The sequence below is a fragment of the Bos taurus genome, chromosome 14 (assembly GCF_002263795.3).
Source record: "Bos taurus isolate L1 Dominette 01449 registration number 42190680 breed Hereford chromosome 14, ARS-UCD2.0, whole genome shotgun sequence".
Classification (NCBI taxonomy): Eukaryota; Metazoa; Chordata; class Mammalia; order Artiodactyla; family Bovidae; genus Bos; species Bos taurus.
In genome coordinates, this window is record NC_037341.1 from 65,654,185 (window position 1) to 65,671,374 (window position 17,190).

Genomic DNA, 17,190 nt, shown 5'->3' on the forward strand with positions numbered 1-17,190 from the left:
GTTATATCTTTATATCACGTTTAATAGTGTCTACTGTTTCTGTGATTCACTAATGATTTGTTTCCTTGTTTCAAATTATGTAGTTTTTTTTTCTGGTTAGGATATAGAGATGAATACTTCTTGGGTATTCAGTTAGTCATTAAATCTGAAAACACAGATATTTTATGTTTATGATGATTGAAGTCTTTGATAACATCATCTGTATTTTCCCAAAGGTTTTTTAATTAATCTTAGGGTTTTTGTACACAAATTTTGCTGATTCAAATTTACCCTAAAAATTATTTATTTGTTTTTTGGCTGCTCTGGTTCTTCGTTTCTGCCTGTTGGCCTTCTCCAGTTGTGGCGAGAGGGGGTACTCTAGTCGTGGTGCCTGGGCTTCTCACTGTGGTGGCTTTTCTTGCAGAGCACAGGCTCTAGGGTGCAGGCTTCAGTAGTTGTGGTGCGTGGGCTTAGCTGCCCTGCGGCATGTGGGGTCCTCCCTGACCCCAGATTGAACCTGTGTCCCCTGCATTGGCAGGCAGATTCTTAACCGCTGGACCACCAGGAAGCCCTCAAATTTATTTTTAATTTCCGAGACTGGTTATCTGATTGGCATTTCTTTTGAAATTCTTTCACCCTTTTCACCTGTTGTTAAACGTTGTGCCATATGGTGTGCCAAAACAAGGGCAAGTGTGCATCTTTTCAGAGCTGATTTGTTTTTTTTTTAATTGGCTGTACTGGGTCTTCGTTGCTATGTGGGCTCTAGCTTCAGTGACCGGACTTCTCATTGAATTGGCTTCTCTTTTTGCAGAGCATGGGCTCTAGGGTGCGCAAGCTTCGGTAGTTACGGCGAGAGGGCTCAGTAGTTGTGATTCCTGGACTCGGGAGCACAGGCTCAGTAGTTGTGGCACACTGGCTTGGTTGCTCCATGGAATGTGGGATCTTCTCGGATCAGGGATTGAACCCGGGTCTCCTGCGTGGGCAGGTAGATTCTTTACCACTGAGCCACCAGGGAAGCCTCAGAACTCATTTGGAATCATTTTCTTTAGATATTCAGCTGCATCAGTTATTCCTTTGGCAGTAGCTATGGACTGCCTGGTGAGACAGATGCTTTAAGCTTGCATTCTAGATGTAAATTTTTGCCAATGATTTCAGCATTCAGAATTTAGAAATAGCATTCTTATAAAAGTGTTGTTTCTGTAAGTAATATGGGATGATGTAAAGATCTTGGTTCATGCTCTCAAAGGGTTACAGTTTCCACCCTGGGTTCCCATGTGATAATAGATACAGTTAGTTTTTTTGGTTTCTCTCTGCAAACGATCAGATTTGTATATATATATATAGTTTTTTGTAGTTTCAAAACATTTTTCTCATTTTATTTGATCTTAAAAAAGGTAAGACTGGACATGTATATATTATTTATTTTATTTTGTAGTTAAGTGAAATTAAATTAGGAGTGAAGTTATTTACCAAAGTTGACATAACTAGTGAGAAACCCAAGAATAAAACTAGGGTTTGTTTTTTTTTTTCTTTTAGGCCTCTTCATTAAGACTTTATGCTCAGTTTTCAATCCAATATTTATTAGTACTTCTAAAAATAAACACCACTGGCTTATCAGAGTTATATACTTTTCAATAAGATTATGTTCTCTAAAAAGTCTAGTTTTTGCCCCTCTGGGGTGGTACCAGTGGCTTTCCTTCACTTTATTTAAGCCTGTCGTGAGTTTTGGACTAAAACTGCCTAGCCGTCATTGGACTAGTGACTATTATTGCTTGGCTCTTATCTGCCGGTACTTAATTATAGATTGATTTCCATTTTTTTATGAATAAGGTACCTTTGATTACCCTAGAACTTAGCGGTTTTCACTGTTTTAAAGACTTCGTTACAGTCACTTCAGTTACTTTCTGCCATTTTGGTGATCTCTTTTCTTCCTATTTTTCTCTTCTTCACTGAGCTCCTGTGACATTGATCTTCTTTCAAGTTTTTGTTTTTTTTTTTTAACATGTCAGTGACCTTTCCTTATGCAGGGTCTTTGCATTTGCCATTCCCTCTGCTTGAAACACTCTTCTTCCTTAGAACTCATTGGATGACTAGCTTCTCATCTTTCAGGCCTCAGCTTTAAATATCATATACTGCCCAAACCTAGAGGCAGTATAAATATCATATACTGCCCAAACCTAGCGGCAATAATAAATACACATTTATTATTTTTTGATATCTATAGGTCATTTTTTCAGGAGTGACTTAATTGGATGACTTTACTCAGAGTCTCTTCTGAGGTTGCGGTTAAATGTTGATCAGAGCTATAGTCATCTGAAGGCTTGACAAGGACTTCAGTTCCAAGGTAGCTCACTCGTATGACTGTTGGCAGACTGATTCAGCAACTTGCCGTGTGGGACTCTCCATAGGTCTGTTTGAGAGTCTTCACAGTCTGGCAACTGAGAGAGAGAACAAAGGGGACATCTCAATGCCTTTTATGACATAGTCTCAAGAGTTATACTCTGTCAATTCCACCACATTATATTTGTTAAAAGAAGCTTCTGATCATGGAGAATGGTGGAGTTTTCCCAGTAGTTTCTTTTAACAAATAAAATGAAGAAACCATTATGTTAGCAGAAACTGACAGATCAGTCTTTTAGATCTGCAATCTAATAAAAAACTTAAAACAACCAGGGGAGTGCTTAATGAAGAAGTTTAAGAATGTTAAGTTTTCGTAAGAAAGTGATATGGCATTTTTGCGTTTTTGGATGCCTGCCATCCCTGACTTTTTAGCTCAGTGGCAGCTGTTGGGACAATGGAGGTTGGGGGCAGGGAAGAGGAGTAATAACCTTATTCTCAGAAATGTGTGCTTCTCCATTTTGAACTATCCAGCAATTCCCTATGGGACTGACACAGAGGCTTGCCTTTGTTTTGGTCTCCTCAAGGTAGAGCACCTTCTTAAATGTTATCTGTTCAAAATATCTAAATCTTCTAGAGTTAATAAGCAAGTTTAGTACAAGATCAGCATATAAAAATCAGTTATATTTTTATCCACTAGCAATGAACAATGCAAAAGGGTACTTAAGAAAACGGTTGCATTTACAATAGCATCCAAGAGAATGGATAAAAAAGTTGTTATTATTATTATTATTTATAATGGATATAAAAAGTTATTATACAGTGAAAAATACCACACATTGCTGAAAAAAATTAAAGAATACCTAAATCACTGAAGAGATATCCCATGTTCATGAATTGGAAGACTTAATATTGTATAAATGGCAGTACTTCTCAAAGTGACTCACATATTCATCCAATCTTTATGATCTTTTTTTTGCAAAAAGGAAAAGCCTATCTTCAAACTCATATGGAAAAGGGGGCCCCAAGTAGCTAAAATAATACTGAAAAGGAAGAACAAAGTTGGAGGATTCACTTTCCAATTTCAGAATATAATACAAACCTACAGTAATTAAATCAGTGTGGTACTGGCATAAGGATTGATATAAAAATCAATGGAATAGAAAGTCCAGAACAATTGAGAGTCCAGAAATAAATCATGTTATCTATGGCCAATTAATTTTCAACTAAGGTATGGAGACCATTCAATGGAAAAAGAACAGTTTTTTAAATGGATGGTGCTGGGACAGCTGAATCAGTCAGTCAGTCAGTTCAGTTCAGTTGCTCAGTCGTGTCTGACTCTTTGTGACCCCTTGGACTGCAACATGCCAGGCCTCCCTGTCCATCACCAGCTCCCGGAGTTTACTCAAACTTAGGTTCATTGAGTCAATGATGCCATCCAACCATCTCATCCTCTGTCGTCCCCTTCTCCTCCTGCCTTCAGTCTGTCCCAGCATCAGGGTCTTTTCAAATGAGTCAGTTCTTCGCATCAGGTGGCCCAAAATATTGAAGTTTTAGCTTCGGCATCAGTCCTTCCAATGAATATTCAGGACTGATTTCCTTTAGGATGAACTGGTTGGTTCTCCTTGCAGTCCAGGGGACTCTCAAGAGTCTTCTCCAACACCACAGTTCAAAAGCATCAGTTCTTCAGTGTTCAGCTTTCTTATGGTCCAACTCTCACATCCATACGTGACTACTGGAAAAACCATAGCCTTGACTAGACAGACCTTTGTTGACAAAGTAATGTCTCTCTGCTTTTTAATATGCTGTCTAGGTTGGTCATAACTTTCCTTCCAAGGAGTAAGTGTCTTTTAATTTCATGGCTGCAGTCAGCATGTGCAGTGATTTTGGAGCCCCCCAAAATAAAGTCTGACACTGTTTCCCCATCTATTTGCCATGAAGTGATGGGACCAGATGCCATGATCTTAGTTTTCTGAATGTTGAGCTTTAAGCCAACTTTTTCACCCTCCTCTTTCACTTTCATCTTTAGTTCTTCTTTGCTTTCTGCGGTAAGGGTGGTGTCATCTGCATATCTGAGGTTATTGATATTTCTCCCAGCAATCTTGATTCCAGCTTATGCTTCATCTGGCCCAGCATTTCTCATGATATACTCTGCATATAAGTTAAATATATGTCTGAGGGACAGCTGAATAGCCATATGTAAAAGTGTGAAGTTGGACTCTTATCTCTTACCATATACAATGACTTTTTAATATAAGATCTAATTGGATGAATCAGTGTCCAAAATATAAGAGCTAAAAGTTTGTCACTTTCCATGCTGTTACTAAATAATACTCTCTTGAGCGTGTCCAGCTTCTGCTCGCTGCCCCATCGGAAGCCATCCTATTGTTTTAGGTATGTGTTATACAGTATAGTGCACATTCAAGGTGTGGGGTATTAGGTTTCACCGTTTGAAGGGAAGGCTTCCAAAATAATATGGATAGATTTAAAAATCACATCAGATTTAATGTTTCTCTAATTTTCAAATAAGCATTTATCTCTGGGACCAAGCTGATATTTTTAGATGAAACTATTATGTTATTTTTTGTTGTTTTATTGAAATTATAAGAAAAAATCGTCTTGACAGAGTCACACACTATGAGCAGTATTCATACACTTTGCTTTATTTTTATGTTCTCAGGCAGCAGTTTCTATCTCGAGGTCATTTTATCACTTGTGCTCTGAATATAAATAAATATATATACATGCACAGACAAAAAAACTTATAAGAACAGGATATGCAGAGTGGATCTGGAGGCCTTCTATAGTAAGAGTATATTTCTACATTGCCATTCATTGTTACCAAATCTTAAAATCAGTAGTCTTGTCCTCTCAGGAACTCTTATTCATATTGAAGGCTCAGAATCTTACATAGTATTTGTCTTTGTACTATTCATACCTTTGGGGGTCTCTTGAAAATTGGCTTAAAATTGGATTACATGTTCAGGTTTAAGTCTCATAGCTATGTGTCTTTTTAATCTTCCCAGCCAAATTGTCATTAAAGTGATATTTTATTTTTTATAAAAGTCAAACATAATCATAAAGTTTGCATTTATTTCTGACCAAGTCAGCAGACAGTGGGACATAGGTTGTCTCTATAAATTGAAGGCATACAGGACTTTTTCTTATTCTCATTCAGATTATACTAATATATCTGTAGCATTCAAGGTGTGAGCATGCATTTTGGTAATTTATTAATTATGCAATAAACTATGTGCCCGTGTAGTTCTTAAACCCTAATTAATCATTGACTTTTAAAATACTAGTTTTAAGTTATCTTGTATGTCTTATTAAAATGTTAGATAGGAAGTTATGTATGAATATTGACACCATAAAAGTCAGTGCTTGCTGATTCTAAATTAAATAACAAGGCAAACACTGCACGCATGGTTCACTGGATGATTATCTAACAGTGGGATAGATGGTATTAATAAGTTGAACTTATAAGAGAAGGCAGTGAGTGCACATTGTCAAATGGTCCTTTTTTAAATAGATTAAAAAATTGACTAGGAGTTTATAAGAATTGCTTTGTACTGGAGCTCAGGTGTTTTCCATGTCGATTGCAATGTTAATTTAAGTAGAATACAAGAAGCCGAACAGATGTCGAAGAATGTTAAGTAAAATGTTGAGCCAAAATTGGATACTTCTTGATGTTAGGTTTGCTTGAGAGTTTTTCACTTTGATGCGTGTAGTAGGCCTTTTATTTTCACTTTCAGAGGTGTCATTTTATTTCATATTAATTCAGTAGTGATTCAGAGAAAAAGGTTTTGCCTATTAACTGGCTTTTGACCATGTTTTCGAGCTTCTGTCTTCAGAAGAGAGGACTTTTTGGTGATTTCTTTATGAACTGAACTCTAAACTTGTCGTGCTATGGTCCTTAGTGTCTGAGGAATGCCATGTGCCCTCCAGTGTGATTTACTGACACCGTAATTCTCAGCATGGGTATCAGGAGAAATGCAGGGTGCTTGGAAAAATCCATATGTGGTATAGCCTTCAGGTGAGCATTCTCCAGAATCCTCCATTTCCTCGCTGTGTTAGCTGCTCAGTTGTGTCCCACTCTTGGGAACCCCACAGACTGTAGCCTGCCAGGCTCCTTTGTCCAGAGGTATTCTCCAGGCAAGAATTTTGGAGTGCACTGCCTTGCCCTCCTCCAGGGGATCTTCCCAATCCAGGGATCAAACCCAGGTCTGCCTCATTGCAGGCAGGTACTTACCGTCTAAGCCACCAGGGAAGCCCAAGGAATTTCAAATCAGTCTCTCTCGAGAATCTTTTAAACTGATGATGAAATAGAACAGCATCAGAATCAGTCCAAGTCAGTCCAGAAGCTTCAGTTATATCAAATTGGTTAAATTATGGACTGCTTTGACTAAAATCCTGATTCTGTTCCCAATTTACTGTCATTGGCCAGGTTATTTAATGTCTCTGGTTCAATTTCACTGTCTATAAAAAGGGGATAGTGACAGATGTTGCTTCATAGAGTTGTTAGGGGGATGGAATAAAAAATATGTATCTTCACACTTAGAACAACTTGTCACACATAGTGTGCTCAATAGTTTAGCTTCCATTGTTATTAAAGCTACTACTTTGATCTCTACTACTGCTACTAAAATATTTTGGCCAGGCACTTTGTTATTGTTTTGTTTAGTGTTTGGTTTCTTTGCTGATAATTATTGCTGCTGCTTGTTTGCTACTCCAAGGGCCACAAAAATAACATCAGTTATCATGAAAAGTTCTTTAAGTATTTAAAAACAAATTTTAAATGGCCACATGTGTTTGGAAGAATTGGTAGAGATCTTTATAAACTAAGCTTAAAACCAGTAAAGAGAATTTTAAAATTTATCCTTGTTCTTTTACTTCTTGAAAAGTAAATTCATTTTATTAAGAAAACATATTTTAGATAAAATTATTGATCACAAACTGAAATTCTTTAGAACTGATTACTTGTTATCTCTCATTTTCCTCGTATAATTAAAGCACAGTTCTAAAAAAAATCCTTCTCAGTGTTTAGTTAGGACTATGTAAGCATCATAATACATTATGATTACTTATTTTTTATTTTTGTGATTTCTGGAACTAGTAGTTGTCACAGCTTTTCTTACTGTTGTTTGTTGCTGTTAACTTCTCTGTGTACCCATCGCTGACTTGTTGTCAAATGCTCCGTCCCTATACTCTCTGCAGAGGTTGTAAAGACCTCTCTGTATGTTCAAATACAAATAATTGTTTAGCATCATACTTTTTACTTGCCTAATACTTTATTGAGCCCTCTATTTGCTTCTAATCTGAACAGTTACTTTCTAGAGTCTTGAACAAGCTGTCCTTTGCAGACCTTCCATTCCCCAACATCATCTTGGGAATTTCCTTTCTCTCTCTTCTGTAATGTGTCCTATGTTTCCTGAATCTTGTCTTTTGTGTTTTACTTCCCTATTTTGATGCATCCTGTCTTCTAGGAGCTTCCAGACATTAGCAGTTTTTTCAGACCTTGTATATCTGACCATGTCTTTATTCTTTCTTTACTGTTGGTTGATCAGGTATAAAATTCTGGATTGAAAATAATGTTCCCTTAAAACTCGGAAGGCCTTGCTCTATTTCTTCTTTTTTTTATTATTGGAGTAAAATAGCTTTAAAATGTTGTATTAGTTTCTGCTGTGCAACAGCTATATGTATACATATAACCCCTAACTCTTGGACCTCCCTCCCCCATGCCCGTCCCACCCATCAAGGTCATCAGAGAGCACAGAGCTAAGTTCCCTGTACTCCAAGCAGGTTCCCGCTAGCTGTTTTACATGTGGGCATGCATATGTGCAGTCCTAACCTCCCAGTTTATCCTGCCCTCTCTTTCTCGTCCTGTGTCTACTTGTCCATTGTCTAGATCTGTGTCTCTATTCCTGCCCTGCAAATAGTTTCATCTGTATCATTTTTCTGGATTCCACATACATGTATTAGTATACAATATTTGTTTTTCTCTTTCTGACTTTACTGTGTGACAGACTCAGTCCATCCACATCTCTACAAATGACCCAATTTCATTCCTTTCTGTGGCTGAGTAATATTCCATTGTATATATGTACATCTTCTTTATCCATTCATCTGTCGATGGACATTTAGGTTCTCCTATTTCCTGGCTATTGTGAATAGTGCTGGAGTGAATATTGGGGTAGCTGGGTCTTTTTGAATTACGGTTTTCTCAGGGTACGTACCCATTAGTGCGATTGCTGGGTCATATGGTAGTTCTATTTTTAGTTTTTTAAGGAGCCTCCATACTGTTCTCCACAGTGGCTGTATCAATTTACATTCCCACCAACAGTGCAAGAGGGTTTTCTTTTCTCCACACCCACTCCAGCATTTATTGTTTGTAGATTAAAATTTTTTTTTAATTTATTTTACAGTTGCCCTGGGTCTTAGTTGTGGCATGTGGGATCTAGTTCCCTGACCAGGGATCAAACCCAGGCCCTCTATGTTCGGAGCACAGGGTCTTATCCACTGGACCACCAGGAAACTCCCTGTTTGTAGGTTTTTTTTGATGTTGACCATTCTGACTGGTATGAAGTGATACCTCATTGTAGTTTTGATTTGCATTTCTCTAATAATTAGTGATACTGAAATCTTTTCATGTGTTTGTTGGCCGTCTGTATTTCTTCACTGGAGACATATGTATTTAGGTCTGCCCATTTTTTGATTGGATGTTTGGGTTTTTTGGTTTTTCTTTTTAGCTGCAAGAGCTGTTTTTATAATATGGAGATTAATCCTTTGTTGCTTCGTTGGCAAGTATTTTCTCCCATTATGAAGGAGAATGGGAGAAATTATTTCTTGAGTTGTCTTGTTTATGGTTTCCTTTGCTGTGCAAAAGCTTTTAAGTTTAATTCGGTCCCATATGTTTATTTTTGTTTTTATTTTCATTATTTTAGGGCCCCTCTGATAGTGCGAACCCCTCCCCTCTCCCAGCAACCCCTCAGGGATGCCGGTCACGTCCCACCTCCACTTTTCCTTTCCCCCAATGTCATACCTGGTCGCCTGGGGCTTCCTTCCCTCTCCTTGGGTGTCCGAAGTCCCCCACCAGTGCCTGGTGGATGCCCTACATGGGAGGAGGTGGAAACTGTGTCCTCCTGCTCTACCGTCTCGACTCCACCTGATTGGCTATTTTGATATACTAGTTGTTTTCATTTGAGATTTTTCCCCATTCCTTTTTTCCTTATTTTGATTGTTTGAAAGATGGTCTTTTCAGCATCATGGGAAGTCTGCATTACCAAGTTTTATTTCTACATTTATTTTTAGTTTAAGAATACAGAGGGTCTGTGTTCCATGATGGCCTTTTTATTATCTTTAGTCTCAATCTTTTGATTAGTCATTTTCCAGTTACTGGGCTGACATGACATAGAGCCATTTTGTCCCTAAACCACTGAAAATTTAATAGTGCTTAATTTTGAAATAATATAGATCAAATTCTTTCTCTGATTTCAAAATCCTAGAGCTGTAAATTCACCATGTTGAGTTGCTGTATTATCAAAGATATTTATATTTGTATTCAGTATTAATACTTGAACCAATTGTAGATCCTGCTTTTTTCATTTTGAGTGAATGAAATGAGAGAATTTATGGGTTATACCAATATCAACTTACAGTTTTTCCAAGCTTAATTTTCTTTTTCATAACTCAAGGTACTATATTTGGAGAAAAATTTGTGACCTAAAATTTCATCAACATTTCCAACAACTCTCCATGTGAATTTGAAAGGGAAACACTATATGATAACTATTTCAAGATACAGTGTTTTAAGGTTTTTTAGTACTATACACCTGAGCCCCAGGTAACTATTACAAACAAACTTCTTTAAATATTTTTTATTCAAGAGAGATATGGGACATGATTAGAAATAGTGCTTTATGAATTTGATTTTTATACCTATTAATAGGAAAAGCTTGTCCAATGAGAATACATGTTGACAAATAGACATTTTTTGATCAATGCTGAGGTAATTGTACAGGTTTTTAAAATTAAATAAATTGCAAACAGAGATTTCTGTAGCAGGTTAATCCTGATATCAAGGTTTTTGTTCTAGTTTACATTGCTAAAGATGGCAAAGATCTTTTTTGGCCTTTCTGAGCATGTGATATAAATTTGGTGCTGACATGGGTCTACTGTATTACGTATTAAGAAAATTATTTGTTTTCTGAATGTCAGTGGAAGATATTCCCAAATCCTTAGTGTGAGTTGATTAAAAAGCATATATTTGTTCATATTTACTGTAAGTTCCTGAATTAGCTATAGAAAGTCTGCTTTTTAAAGAGTGTCTTCTAATGAAGCTGGTCTTTCTACTCAATGCAACTTTCTACAAAGATGACATTTTGTTTCTACCAAGGAGTATTCATAGTAGGGTATAAAGTAAATCTATGTGAATTATTTCTGCCATGTAAAAGTTTAAACAGTCTTATCCAATAAAGGATACCTCTTCAAAAATAAGATATGCTCCAGGGCATTCTTGTTTTAAAGCATATTCATACAGAAATTTGCTAAATATTTTTTAAAATATCTTATTTGGAAAAGAGAGTCCAACAAACTTTTTGGTTAAATAATGGAGTGCAGAGTTCTGTTCTAGTCAATACAAAAAATTGTATACAAAAATCACTTAAAGTCTGTATATTTTAGTTATCTCCAATGGAAAAAATGATTCCTTGGAATTTGTAATGTTTACTATAATGTAGGTAGCGCTGCTGCTGCTAAATCGCTTCAGTCGTGTCCGACTCTGTGTGACCCCATAGACGGCAGCCCACCAGGCTGCCCCGTCTCTGGGATTCCCCAGGCAAGAACACTGGAGTGGGTTGCCATTTCCTTCTCCAGTGCATGAAAGTGAAAAGTGAAAGTGAAGCCACTCACTCGTGTCCGACTCTTAGCGGCCCCATGGACTGCAGACAACCAGGCTCCTCCGTCCATGGGATTTTCCAGGCAAGAATACTGGAGTGGGGTGCCATTGCCTTCTCCGGTAGGTAGTGCTAGTGGTAAAGAATTAGCTTGCCAATGCAGGAGACAAGAGACTTGGGTTCTATCCCGGGGTCAGGAAGATCCCTTGGAGAAGGGCATGACAACCCACTCCAGTATTCTTACCTGGAACATCCCATGGTGGAAGAACCTGGTGGGCTACAGTCCATGGGGTTGCAAAGAGTCAGACACAACTGAAGTGACTTAGCATGCATGCATTGAATATTCAGCAAATGACTGTCACTTAATCTCTCTTTATACATTTGAACAACCTATCTACTTCTGGAGGGGAAAAAAATCCCCCAGTAATCCTTGGTTTTTACTCTGGCGAATTCGTGTTTTTTTTTTTTTTTTTTAATTAATTAACTAAAAAAAAATTTAGTCCATGTCTCTGGGCATGGTGGAATCTTAAACCCCTGACTAGGGATCGAATCCATGCCTCCTGCAGTGGAAGCATGAAATCTTAACCACTGGACCATGGAGAATTCCTTACTCTGAAAAATTTCTGATGTAATTGATATAAACTGAAGCCCAGGCATCAGAATTTTTTTAAAGTCCCTAGCTGATTCTAATGTAGATAAGAACCATTGAACTGTAGATTCTAGTGTTGGGCTTTATAGCGTAAATATTTATTTAGTAAGTATTTATTTAGTATTATTTATTCAAATAAAAAAGTGAAGAACTTCTTCCATTTTATTTTTTGAAGTAACTTTTAATTTTTGACACTTTTAGATTTATAGAAGAATTGTGAAAGTAGTTGTACAGAGTTCCCATATACTCATATCCAGTTTCCCCTGTTATTAACATCTTATGTTAGTGCACTGCATTTGTTGTAATTAATGAACCAGTCTTGATAAATGTTTTCAACTAAGATCCATACTCTATCCATATTTACTAAGTTCTCACCTGGCGTCATTTTTTCTGTTTCAGGACCCATCCAGGATACCACTTTTCATTAACATTTAGTCACCACCCCATGTCTCCTTAGACTCCTCTTGCTGTCACAGTTTCTCAGATTACCTGTTTTTGGTGACCTTGAGAAATTTGAGGAATTTAATTAGGTATTTTGTAGAATGTCCCTCAATTGGGATTTGTTTGATGTTTTTTTCTTATGATGACACTGAGGTTATTCATTTTGGAGAGAGAGACTGTAGAGCTAAAGGCTAGTCTTATCTCATTTATATCAAGAGCATTAAAGAAAAACTCATTTCCTCTATTTGTAAAACTTCTGATACCAGATGTGTGGGTTTTCTACCCCAAACAATTCTCTGGTTCACCAACTGGGTGTCTTACAGTTTAATTCATCCTGATGCTAACGACCTGGAGTTAGCACAGACCCTACAGACCCTACAGATTATGGACTCAGTCTCACCAGTCCGTCTCTTCCCTCACTTCAGATGCTTCTCACAAGTGTAGGTCTCCCGTACTTGGACCAACTGGCTATAAGTCAGGGGTTCCATAGTGCCCTCCTGAGATTCATTAATTTTCTGGAATAACTCACAGAACTCAGGAAAACACTTTACTTACTATTACAAGTATGGGATATAACTCAGGAATAGCCCAATGGAAGAATCACCTGGGGTAATGGGGTATGAAGAAGGGGGTTGTGGGGGTCCATGCCCACTCTGGACATGTCACTCTCCTGGCACCCCAGTGTATTCACCAACCAGGAAACTCTCCAAAACACTCCTTTTAGAGGTTTTATGGAGGTTCCACGACAGAGATACGATTGATTAAAATATCGGCCATTGGTGATTAACTCAATCCCTAACTCCTTTCTCCTTCCTGGAGGTCAGGAGGGTAGGCCTAAAAGTTCCAGCCCTCTAATCACATGGTTCCTCTGGCAGCCAGCCCTCATCCTTTAAGAGTGTCCGTATTAGCAAAACCCAGATATGGTGGAAAGGGACTTATTGTGAATACCAAAATGTGCTCCTCCCACGCATATCACTCAGGAAATTATAAGGGTTTTAGAAGCACTGTGCCAGGAACTGGAGACAGATCAAGTCTGTGTTTCTTCTTGTATCACATTATCACAAGTACGCTCTGTTAATATGACTTGTCACTGTCAGTGTTACCATGATCACTTGGCTGACATGGTGTTTGTCAGGTTTCTGCACGATGAAATTACTCTTTCCTCCTTTCCATCCTGTACTCTTTGGAAGGACATCATAATATGGAGCCCACACTTGAGAAATGGGGAGTTATGCTCCCCCTCTTGGAGGGCAAAGTGTCTACATAAGTTATTTGGAATTCTTCTGTATAGGAGATTTGTCTGTTTTCTCCCTTTACTTATTCAGTCATATATATCTTACTGACTCATGGTTATTTAGTTTACACTTTGAGTTATAATCCAATACTTCCATACTATTCTCTTGTTCCAGTTGTTCCAGCTGTGGACATTGGAGCCTCCTTTTATGATTGACTCCTTTGTCCCTTTGACATAACCGCATCATTGTGGGTTTGCTTTTACTTTACTTCTTCCTTATTCTCTGACACTGTAAGATCCTCTAGACTCAGTTTATATATTTCCTGCCACAGCTTCTAGAATCCTAGGAGACTAGTTCCTTATTAGCAAATGGTATCAGAAACTATGATCCGGACTGTAGGTGTACTTGTTGCTGCTGTGGGAGTATTGTCCCTTTATCGACTCCTCTCAGCAGATAAACCAAGCAGATACATATATATATATATGTGTGTATACTGTGTCTTCATACATACATACGTATATGTGTGTGCATGTATATATATATATATATATCTTCATCTGTTTCAATATTAAACTAAGCGTGAATTCATACTGGTGTCTCTGAGTTCTAATCCGTTACCACGTGGGTCGTTCTCTCTGTCTCCTTGCTTGTTTATAACTGCCGCAGTGGTGAGAAACCTGGTTCCCTGCACCTGTACCAGCCACTTTGCCAAGTGTTTCAGTTCCTGTGTGCATGTAGAGTCGTTTCTGAATTGTTAGGCATGTCCCCATGGGAACAACTTTATCAAGTAGAGCACGGTGCTTAGTACGATGCTTTTTAAGTCTTACAAACTCCATGCACTTTCAGGGTTACTTGGGTTAGTACCTTCTCTGCCCACCTTGCTCAGTGAAGTTCTTTCATACATTTGTAATGCAGTTAGATGTTTTGGTGTGTGTCACATTCTGCATTACATCCTGAGATCTTGCATACGTTAAGCTTCACTCTTTATTGTATAAACATCTTATGAGTTTTGACAAATGCATGGTGTTACATATTTACCACTGCAGTACACTGAAGAATACTTGCACTGCCCCCAAATCCCTGTGCTACCTGTTCAGCTCCCCTCTACCCATCAAACCCTGCAGTTGCTCTTCTGTTTACCATCTATAGTTCTGCCTTTTCCATGTCGTGTAATTGGAATCAAACAGTATGTAGCCTTTTCAGACTGACTTGTCTCACTTAACAATAAGCATTTAAGATTCATCCCTTTTTAAAATTAACCCCATTTTAATTTTTAACTAAACAGTATTCCTTTGCATGGATGTATCACAATTTGTTTTTCCATTCGTCTATTGAAGGATATCTTGGTCGTTTCTAACTTTTGGCATGAATAAAGTGGCTGTAAACATTTTCATACCGGCTTTTGTGTGGATGGAAATTTTCAGATCATTTGGGTAACATACCTAAGGACTGTAATTGGTAGAATATCTAGGACTGTAATTGGCAGATCCCATGGTATGTTTAGCTTTGTAAAACACTGCTGTGTCCTCTAACAGTGTTAAACCATTTTTTCATGTTCACCAGCAAATGAGAGTTTTGGTTCCTGAGCATGTCCACCAGCACTTAGTATTGTCAGGTTTTGTGGGGTGTTTTGTTTTTGGCATTTTAGACATTCTAGCAAATATTCCAGTCAACATTAGTTTGAGCAAACTCCATTGAGATAGTGAAAGACAGAGAAGCCTGGCCCACTGCAGTCCATGGGGTCACAAAGAGTCAGACCCAACCTAGCAACTGAACAACAACGACAAACCAAAGCCGTGGAGGAGTACCATGAAAGAGCCTCCCTTTCCAGAGGGATCAAAGGCTGAAATGACTCCTGAAGGATAAGGAGTTAATTAGGCAAATGAGGTGACCTAAGAAGTGGTCTCAGCAGAAGCAGCAGCCGATGTTTTTCTTTAAAGACTTTTTGAGCAACCCCACTCTTGCTTAAGGTTTAATCACCAGATGCAGAAAGTCTGTTGATTCCCTAACTGCCTGAGCTCTCTCCCTTGGGGTTAAAAAAATGCATATGCTGCTTCCTGCTACAGAAAGACTTGGATGACCCATGGACACCTCAAATTAAATAGGTTCTAAATGATCTCATCTTACCCAGAAAGTTGCCCTGTAAAGAGTACTTCAGCCACAGTATGATACAAGGTGGAAAGAGAACATGATGAAGGAAAGAAACAAAGGCTCTGACTACTCTATCAAGAAGTCTGGTTATGAATAACTTGTTGTTTTTCCTTTAGTTGTTTAATGGTCAGAATATTACTAAATTTTTATACTGAGAAGAAAGGCCCTAGAAGAAAGGGATAACGTGACTGACTGAAAAGGCCTGCATAGACATGATTCTCTAGGAAATTTTGAAGAATCGGCAAAAAAAAAAACTCCTGGAACTATATAATAAGTGAATATAGTGAAGTCATGGATACAGGGGCAATGTAAAATATTCATTTGCTTTCTGTTTACCAGCAATAAGTAACTGGAATTTGGAAATTCTGAAAAATCCTTTTAACGAAAAAAGAAATACTTAAATCTGACAAAATATGTATAGAATCTGTGTGCACTGATTTAAAAAAGCAAAGTTCTAAAAAAAACTGAGAAACATTCCATGTTCACAGATTAAAAGACTCAAAATGTGGTTAAGATATCATTTCTTCTTAATGTATAGATTCAGTTCATCCACAATAAAAATTCTAGCAAGCTAACATGTAACTGCTGAACAAAATGATTCTAAAGATCACATGGAAAGGCAAAAGGCCTAGAACAACCAACACAATAATGAATAAGAAAAAATAGTTTGAAGACTCCAATTTACAAACGTCTGTAAAAATAAAATAATCAAGACTGTGGTATTACAAAAAGAATAGACATGTATTATCAGTGATAAATCAATGAAACAGAATAGAGGACTCAGACACAAACCCACACAAATATAGTCAGCTGACTTTGGAAAGGCCACAAAGGCAACTCAGTGGAGAAAGAATAATCTCTTAAAGGCGCTGGAGCAACTTGATGCCTATATGGAGGAAAAGAAAAAAGAGGCCAGACATATACCTCAAGGCTTTCACAAAAATTAACTTGAAATAGATCATAGACCTTAATACAACATGTAAAACCAGGGAATTCTGAAAGAGGTGGGAATACCAGACCACCTGACTCCTCTTGAGAAATCTGTATGCAGGTCAGGAAGCAACAGTTAGAACTGGACATGGAACAACAGACTGGTTCCAAACAGGAAAAGGAGTACGTCAAGGCTGTATATTGTTACCCTGCTTATTTAACTTAAATGCAGAGTACATCATGAGAAATGCTGGGCTGGAGGAAGCACAAGCCGGAATCAAGATTGCCGGGAGAAATATCAATAACCTCAGGTATGCAGATGACACCACCCTTATGGCAGAAAGTAAAGAACTAAAGAGCCTCTTGAGGAAAGTGAAATAGGAGAGTGAAAAAGTTGGCTTAAAGCTTAACATTCAGAAAACTAAAATCATGGCATTCGGTCCCATCACTTCATGGCAAATAGATGGGGAAAGAGTGGAAACGGTGGCTGACTTTATTTTTTGGGGCTCCAAAATCACTGCACATGGTGATTGCAGCCATGAAATTAAAAGACGCTTACTCCTTGGAAGGAAAG

At 37.9% G+C, this 17,190-nt stretch overlaps 1 protein-coding gene across 3 annotated transcripts in view; it reads left to right on the forward strand.

Moving 5' to 3' along the window:
* The window catches only part of STK3 (serine/threonine kinase 3), a 311,132-nt gene that overhangs the window by 178,739 nt on the left and 115,203 nt on the right, over nt 1–17,190 (forward strand). The gene's annotated exons all lie outside the window — the stretch shown is intronic.